Below are 9,255 nucleotides of genomic sequence, written 5' to 3'. Positions count from 1 at the left end.
GAAAAAGTTGAGGCCCAGATGTGCAGCCCTGGTTTTTGCAACACATTCCCTTCTTGCTTCTTTCATGCAATCTGTAGGATGTCAAAATGATCCAGAAAATACACATTATTTATCCATACTGTCTCCTCTTAAGTCCCCTCCCCTCTCCCAAATTCATTGTCCAAGCTTCATATAGAAATATCAATGCAGACAGATATTAATATTCGCAAACACAAATCAGCATTCTCTTGCTTGGCCCCTTTCATGTTTACTTATCTGAAGGGTGAATTGCTTCTGGACAGAAGTGATTATTTTGGGTGTTGGAGAAAATCTTTAACGCTTCAGAGCAGTCTTTTGGTGGTGGTGGTGTGATAGGGGTAGGAGACGTTTTGAGTAGGAATGTATATTCCAGGAAGATAGCTATCTACAGAGTGGCTACCTATTTTGGGCAGCAAAAAATTATTGTAAAAAATATCATTCAGAGAAATAAGTGTATTTATTGGTCAGAAATGGCTACTTTTGGCTTCTCTCCTTAAGTTTTACAGAAGCTTGAATCTGAAAAGACAAACAAGGTGAACTAGCCCATTCTACACAACAGGGTCATATGGTTCACAACAGGGTGTTTTTGACAGTACTATGTCCACTCTAATTTTAAACATCTCAAGCAATAGGAATCCCTCTACTTCCCTTGGAAGATTACCCTACAGTCTAATAGACCTCCACATTAAGAAGATTTCCAGTTGGTAATTGGTAATCAACCTAAATTTCCCTTTTCCTAATTTTATCCCATTACTCCTCCTATTCTCTTGTACCACCTAGTTCTTCAGTCTCATTAGTGTGTACACTTTTAAAATACAATTAGATAGTTCAAACACTCCCATTCCCCTCATCGTAGTCATTCTTTACTCTATCTATCTATCTATCTATCTATCTATCTATCTATCTATCTATCTATCTGTCTGTCTGTCTGTCTGTCTGTCTGTCTGTCTGTCTGTCTGCCTGTCTCTCTGTCTATCTATCTGTCTATCTATCTGTCTGTCTATCTATCTGTCTGTCTGTCTATCATCTATCTATCTGTCTGTCTATCTATCATCTATCTATCTATCTATCTGTCTGTCTGTCTGTCTGTCTATCTATCTCTCTGTCTGTATGTCTATCTATCTATATGTCTGTCTGTCTGTCTATCTATCATCTATCTACATACACACATATATTTCCTCTTATCTCATATGTTAGTCTTTCTACTGATTTTGTTCAGGTTTTCACTGGTGCTGGAAAATGTTTTTTTTTTTAATAAGCAAATATAATCTATAAGTCTAGCAATTTGGAATGGACTAGAGGAGAACAAATGTATGTTCTGGGTGGGAGGTTGTAGCATTACCCTGTTCCACCCCTTATACACATACAAAACAAACACATTTAAAGAACTGGTTGCAGCATTTTTACACACTCTAGTCTATTTCTACACTGTTTAGTCTAACAGACTCTTGTACTATATTCTCTTAATGTATTATGGATTACAACAGATTCTTGCATGCTTTATAACAAATACATAAATAGTATATTGACTGACAATAATAATTTGGCTCAATGAAACCATTAGTGTATTGATACAAAACAATTTCTACTTCTTCAAACACATAGAGACAGTATAAGGGACCAGCTAATTTAACAGTCTTTCCAATTGTGCTCGTTCAAACCAACCTAATTTAGTGGGAAAGAGAATTGTATTGTTCTTGTTCTAGTAGGAGACAGTCAAAGGAATAGACCCAATTAAAAGATATTTCTATTCATTTTTAAAAATTCTAATCACTCCTAACTTTGTTTCCTGTTCTTTGAACAGGACATATTAGATTCATAACAAAGCTGAGGATGTTGTTACTTTACTTTTCCTGTAAATACCACTTGATAGCCACAGACACTCTATAAAAATTAAATATTAATTTTCTTTTCTTCTAGTATGTTTTCAATAGTGAGCCTATACAAACATAGGGTGGTAGACAAAATTCCACCTGCTTTCAAAGAACCCTTCTCTCATGTGTTCTGGAAAGTATAATGAGTTTTTGTTTTCAGAGTACATACTGTTGGAAGTCTAACATTTGTGTAAAGAAGGCCAACTACTTCCTTTCCCTAAATCCAACTTTCTAGGCTTCCCCTGGGATAAATGAATGTTATACACTCATCTCTTTGGATATTATAATTCCTATATGTTCCTGTTTTGTATAAATCTGCTGCAAATGTATAATTGAAACTTTTTCCAATTATTTACCGTGTCAAGAAAGTAAGACTAATTTAGGAACTTTGACAAACTAATAGTCTATAGTGCTAAAATAGAATTTATTTTCTACTTGTTTTTTCTTTATCTCTTGCCATAGAGTTTCTATGAAATTTCAGATTCATGTGTACATGAACAGAATCTTTTAAATTTGGAATCCAAACATTAGCCATAGAATACATTGACTGCCTTTTGATGAGGAAGGGAAGAAACATTTATATAGCGCCTTCTAAATGCCAAGTACTTTTTACAAATATCTCATTTGATCATCATTTCCCACCTGGATGATGTCCTGAACTTCACCATTTTCTCCATTTACTTTTCTTCCAGCAAGATCAAACCAGCTCTCAAACTCACTCCTCAGTATCCCTTAGCACTATGATCCCTCCCTCAAACTGGACAATGAAGGGTTAACTAATTTTTTCCTATAATTTCCTCCCCCTAGGGATTTTGGGGAGTATTAGCTTTGTTTAACATTGTACACTATTTGTTTATTTAACATTAATTTTGAGATCCTTTGTATTCTAGACATACAGTTTTGCTGAGTAAGTTCTTGAAGCATAAGGCAGTTTCTACCATATGCCACAGACAAAGTTAAAGAACTGTTTTAGCTGTAACTTTCAGACCAACAAGTCAAAAATGACTCTTCTACCATGGAACATAATCAGCTTCCAAAATGGCTATGAATTATCCTTCCTGCACAATTCATTCCAGTCTACTGATGAGGACAGTATGATACAAGAAAACAGTCAATTTCAAGTTGCATAGGTCTGAGTCCAGAAATTTAATTTGCAGTATTGTTCATGTAGCACTCAGAATTAGAAATAAGAATCTATAAGAAAGAAGGAAATTAGAAGCTATCCATCTATATCCCTAGTTCTGTTTAGTAAGTTTATTCTGCAAGGATAAGCTGGACTTCATTCTTTTTAGTGGTGCTTCATAATAAATCTAAAATGCTATATTTGGGTTAGCATACTACTTAGGTTGCTTCTCATTTTGATACCAATAATGTCTCAGGGAAAGAAAGTTGAATTCAGAGTGAGGAAGACATTGATCAAACCCCACCCCTGACACATACTGGCTGTGATCCTGGGCAAGTGACTTCACAGTTCTGTGCCATAGGAAACTGACTAAGACTATAAATTTCAGAGCAGGTGCTTTGACTGGTAGAATGAGTTCCTCACTGAGAGCTCCCTAAATTAATGGAATCATAGATACAGTGCTTTTCTAAAAACAAGTTCTAGAGAATACAAATAAATTCCAACTATACATGTTGACTTATTTTAAGATTGATTTCCCTCCCACTAATATAATTCCTGAGGAAATCATTATAAACTACTTCAATATACTACTCTTAAAGTTCTCATATTGATGTTTTACAAGAATACAATGACTATCCTTTTCCCTCCTCATAACACAACTGATTTAGAATCCTGTCTTATTCTCTAGATGCTCTACCCTTACCCAATCATCTCTTATCTGTTTTTCTCATTCAGCCAAAATTTTCATAAGAGTGGGATTGGAATAGCTCATGAAAGAGACTTGGGGTAAGGAGAAAGCTGAGTTCTAATTCCTACCCCTAAAACAAATATTTCTATATTCATGAACAAATCAACAACTTCTTTAATTTTAATTTTCTTTATTTGTAAAATGGGAGTAATAATACTTGTACCACCTACATAATTAGGTTGTTGTGAGGAAAGTATAAAAATATGTATTTCATTAATATTATACCAGTTGTGTGCTGCTAGAATCAGGAAGTGACAATCAAAGGAATCCTGAACATTTATGCCACGAAATCTCAATCTTTTCCAATAGTCTACATTACACTACTCACTGAGTTGTTTTGATGTTTACTTTGCTATAGGGACGTAGCTAAAGGAGGGATATACCATGTGGTGAAATCCAATTCCATTATTAGCAAATTAAGAACATATACTGTTGTAAATGGAATCTAAAATAGCACAATCATCTTCAGATATTTCTATAAAATGATTATTGGTAATGATTACTTATACATGGTGTTACTTTGCCTTCCTGACACAAAAGAAAATATGGAAGGATTATACATACACATATATAAGTATATAATATAAACACACATATATGTATACATATATACTTACAGGCATATACACACATACATACACCTATGTACATATGTACACAATAAAACACACATATATGCACACATATATGTTTTTTATAATTTTATTATATATTTCATTACATATTTTTGTATGTCATGTTTTCTCATTTAAGTATCATGAAAGCAAGATAACTCCATGTGGAAGCAGTCACTTCCTAAAATTCTTTGATAGAAATATGTGAAGATGATGTTACCATTTTAGTCTCCACTGTCAACAGTGTGTATGTGTATGTATGTATATAATTATACATGTACATGGTGTTCCAAAATCTTAGTGCAGTTTTAAGCTGTTATGCTATATATATTCATATAAATATGCATAATCTTTTTATATAAAATTTCTGATTTATCAAGAGTCACTGTTGTTGTACTCTACAGAAAGCCAGTCTTGGAGTTAGAGATATCTGGGTCTACATCTTGCCTCTAACATATACTGACTTTGTGACCCTGGACAAGTCACACTGAATTTATCAGGGTCAATAGACAATTCTCTAAAACAATAAATGATAGATGAGTTGCTAAGCTGCATTGGTGAAAGGAATTATCATACTGGGCACTCTCCATACTGATAGACTCCCAGGTCAGGCCACACTTCAAAAGGAAAAACAATTACATTGGGTCCACATTCTATATCCATTTCATTTTATAGTTATGGTATTTAGTGGTCATGGATAGATCTGTGTTATACTAAATATTGAGTCTTATTACATGGCACCATGTTGGGGCATCAGAACAAAACTATAAAAATGAACAAGTTCTGTGTGTGTGTGTGTGTGTGTGTGTGTGTATGAAAAAAGAACAATGTCTTCATCAACATCTGGAGGGAGGGAGTATGTATATGTAAATTTCTTCATTGTATAAAAATAAGAAACAAAAACAAAAAAATCCTTAGTAGTACCACTTGGGTTTTTGTTTTTGTTTTTTGCTCTTCCCAGAACAGCAACAAACTAAATGCTTTTAGGGACTCTAGAATGAGGATTTATGTTGTGAGTATTTTAAAAAATAACTTTAAGTCTACTAAAATTGTATTAATATCCGTATTATCCCTTACTAAATCCAAAATGCTCAATTGCCTTAGACATTGAAGGCCCTCAATAATATTTTGTTGAATGAGTGAAGAGTAGTGGAAAATGTGGTTCTGGTGATGAACCCTGAGGGTCATCATGGACATGAGGAAACTGGTATAGGAATTATCATAACAGATATAGCTTACTTTTTGATGATTTCACTTAGTTAATAAAGTCTAGTCCAAGAAGGAGCTGTCTTTCCCCACCCACATCTATGTTGGCAATTTAGATTGAAAGTAGTTCCAGTCTACTGTAGATCATGTTGGAATAGCCACAAGAAGTTGTTACAGTGGAGTTATAATCTCTAAATTGAGAAAATTGAAGAAATAATGACTCCTCTGTACACACATATGTGTAGTATATATGTACGTACATTTATTTATCTAAATGATGTCATTTGCCAGTTCTTTGAACAAGATTATCCCCTCTTTACAAAATGAAAAAAAAAACCCAACACCTCCTCACCCCTCACATTTTATTTAAATCCTCCTTCAGCCAGTCTTTCACTTTGTTTCCAAGATAGAGGAGGCGACATATCGGTTAGCTATCAAAGATCGATCCAAAGCATTTATTTTAACTTTTTTTTTCCAAGTTTGCTCAGGCAACAGATGTAAAATGGTGACCATTAAGAACCCTGTTTTGAGGAAGAGATTGTATGGATGTTCCATTAGACAACTTATACATAAGTCAGAACCTGGATCAAGAATTGGGTCAGATACCTCATTAATATCAAAGCATTGAAGGAATTGCCATATAGTGGACCTGGAAAAAACAACTTGTTGACCCTAAACAAATTATTAATAATTTTTCCTCTTCCTGGGAATCAATGAAATTAATGACAAATATTCGCTTGTTACTCTATGTTCAGTGTAGAATTATTTTTGCATAACCAAAGACAAAATGCACCTTTACATGTTTTATTGCAATAATAATCTTCTCTGTTCTGATGCTTTTTTCACAAAAGGTATCTATCTTCTAATATTGACACATTGTAATCTAGGTTAATGACATGCTAATATTTAAACAAGGGGCAAAACTCTTTTCCCCATTTAATATTATTTGAATGTGTAAGTGGCAAGGAAGAGTCCCAACAACAACAAAAATGTGCTTAAAAATGAGTTCCCACCACATTGTGCCCTCTTGGCACTTTGCCATCATATCTGAAGCTTCTTCTGATGATAAAACAGCAGGTTGTTTCCCTGATTGCCCATCCATCCTCCAAAAGGTGGGACAAATGCAAAGAGAGCATTTAAAACAATTTAATCTCTAATGAGATAACTCCAGATGAAGGTCATCCCTTAAAATTGAGTTGTATTTAGCAATTGCCTTTCAGGCTAATACCACAATGCTATTATAAAACATCCCAAGATGGCAAAATAGTTTCATACCTTTGGAAGATAGTTTTTATTTTATTTTCTCCTCTTAACTATTATGGGTGATTGCTTTTCTGCTAAAGCAGCTCCAAAGGGCTATGAAAACTAAAGTCCTTAAAAGCTGTTAAAAATATCTTCAAATTTACAATAAAATTCAGCATTACAAATCTTCCAGTAAAATCTCTGGAACATCACAGCAGTGCTTACATAATTTTCCTTTAAGTCAGTATTTTTGTATTCAACACCTAGGAAATAAGGAAATAGAATGTGGGTAATAGGGTAAAAAACAAAACAAAACAAAGGCAAGGGGAAAAAAATCCAAACAGCTATGCAGCTATTAAACATATGCCAAAGTAAACAATAGTGTTAGGGTCTGCCATAGCTTTGCCCTGCAGGTAGACAGCAGGCAGCATAGAAGGAAAGCAAATAGAAAGGGAAAGAGAAAGACAGTACAGGATGTGGATGAGATGCCGAGCCCCGAGACCATGAACGGCCTGATTGTGATCCTCAAGTCACACCATCAGCCATGCAAAACAGGACATACCTTTCTGGCTTGCTGATTCTGTCGGCTGAAACAAAGCAGTCCCATTCGCAGCAGGAGGCCAAATCAAAATGAAATTTTATTTAGTCTGCACTGTCCCCAGATTGGGTTTCAGAATGACTGCTTTAGGAGATAGCATGGATGTGGCTGATGCATGCTTTGCATATGAAACTGCAGTAGAGGGGAAAAAAATCTACATAATCAAAAAAATCTGTGCTGTGTGTATGACAAAAACCCTGGACTTCAGGGTTTTAGATACAGTGGGTGTTTTCAGGCATGCCCTTTCTGGATAAAAAGGCATTTCTCCCTTGGAACAATGTCATCAATAAATAATAATAAATATGGAATATATTTATTTATAAAATCTGCACATCTTGTAAGCATGTCTCTATCACAATATCTAAATTATCAAGCTCTTTAGTGTGAGTGTAACTGGAATTAGGGTATGGAAATGAATGGAGAGGGTAGAAACAAACATTTAGACAGGCTGGTTTAGTGTGACTTGCTTCCCTAGTTCCTACACCTCTGAGACCACCCTCCCAACAAATCTTTTGCTTAACTCATTTAATGTTCAAGTAAAGGCCTGGTGTAATCATATTATTATTATTATTTTATGTTAGTGAGACAATAGATGGTACCTTTGACTTTTACCTAAGAAACTACTGACAATATTAACATTTAAAGATTAATTAATAAAAGAAAAAAACCCTGAGCTTTTCAATCTTCTTCATCAGTGAGAGATTATGTCAAAAAATCAAGAGCTGCTAAAATTCACATAGAATATACACACTAGTGAAATAAAAATGAACAATTTTACTGTTACCGGATTTTTCTAATGAGATCTCTGGGCAGATATAGGGAGGGCACTGATCAACTCCATGCCTTGGCCAAGAAAGGAAAGTTTTACACGATACCCAAGGGGGTATTGTGAAACAAGGGGGCAGAATGGAGCCTATTTGTAAATGTGTATTATTACTACTCAAAGAAACACTTATCCCTGCTTGATTTTGATAGATCAGCTACTTGGGACTGGGTGATAACAATCATTTTCTGAAAAAAAAAATAAGAACAAGAATTCAGCAAAGCAAGGAACCTACCTGTATAAAACGATACCACAGAAAGAGCAAGACACTGTCTCACCAAGTACACCAATCTCCCTGTGACAAACATGGACACAGTTATTATTCTGCTTTATGAAATATTCCTAAGGGTAAGGAGAAATACAAATTATGCCCATCTCTGTTGTGGAGACATCGCAGAGAGGACAGCCACCTCCAAAAGACTGCCCACAGTAGCTAAAAACTTCTTACCATAATGAGATACAAACAGCTCAAACAATGTATTTTCCCAAAGCCCTGGCAGGAATCACTGACAACAATGCAACCGTGTACATCCATTCCTTAGAGAAAGGGTCACACACACATTCCAGGATTCAATGTTGGACTTATTTCTTCAGAAATTCTTCCCTCCTTCCAAGCTGGATTGGTGAATTCTCTACTATAATATTCACTAAAGTAAATGTTGCCAAAGATTCCTTTGAATTAATATTTTTTTTATATTATGTACGGTGATATTGAGCACATGCTGTATGCCCTAGCATGATTATTTATAATCTAAAATCCAAGGGGAGAGTAAATGGCATTTGTTTTCTCTCTCCCCTAAAACAAGTGCATTTAGAATCCCTTATAACAATAGTGGTTCAATTTCTTCTCTATTGCTCTCAAGTAAGAGCCCCCTTTCTTTGCCTTCCTACTATGTCATAATTATTCATATAGCCATCTAATGGGAGTTCTGTCTGAACAGCCTCCTGTACATGTTCTTTCTAGTGACAGGGCAACCCTTTTCCATAAGAAAAAAAAAGAAAATAGTTA

The 9,255-nt window shown here is 34.8% G+C and overlaps 1 long non-coding RNA gene across 1 annotated transcript; it reads right to left on the bottom strand.

Moving 5' to 3' along the window:
- Positions 1-1,076: 1,076 nt before the first annotated feature.
- On the bottom strand, positions 1,077-8,955 carry LOC138165700 (uncharacterized). Its single transcript, XR_011169408.1, has 5 exons — positions 8,695-8,955; positions 8,482-8,541; positions 7,388-7,555; positions 6,859-7,088; positions 1,077-6,104 (listed from the first exon to the last, which is right to left on the bottom strand). It is a non-coding gene; the product is annotated as an uncharacterized lncRNA (long non-coding RNA).
- Positions 8,956-9,255: the final 300 nt, after the last annotated feature.

The sequence above is a fragment of the Petaurus breviceps genome, unplaced genomic scaffold (genome assembly GCF_028583685.1).
Source record: "Petaurus breviceps papuanus isolate PSGF00001 unplaced genomic scaffold, PetGlider_PUasm1.0 214, whole genome shotgun sequence".
NCBI classification, from domain to species: Eukaryota; Metazoa; Chordata; class Mammalia; order Diprotodontia; family Petauridae; genus Petaurus; species Petaurus breviceps.
Note: the sequence above shows the minus strand (reverse complement) of the source record. Positions and strands in the feature narration are given on the sequence as shown.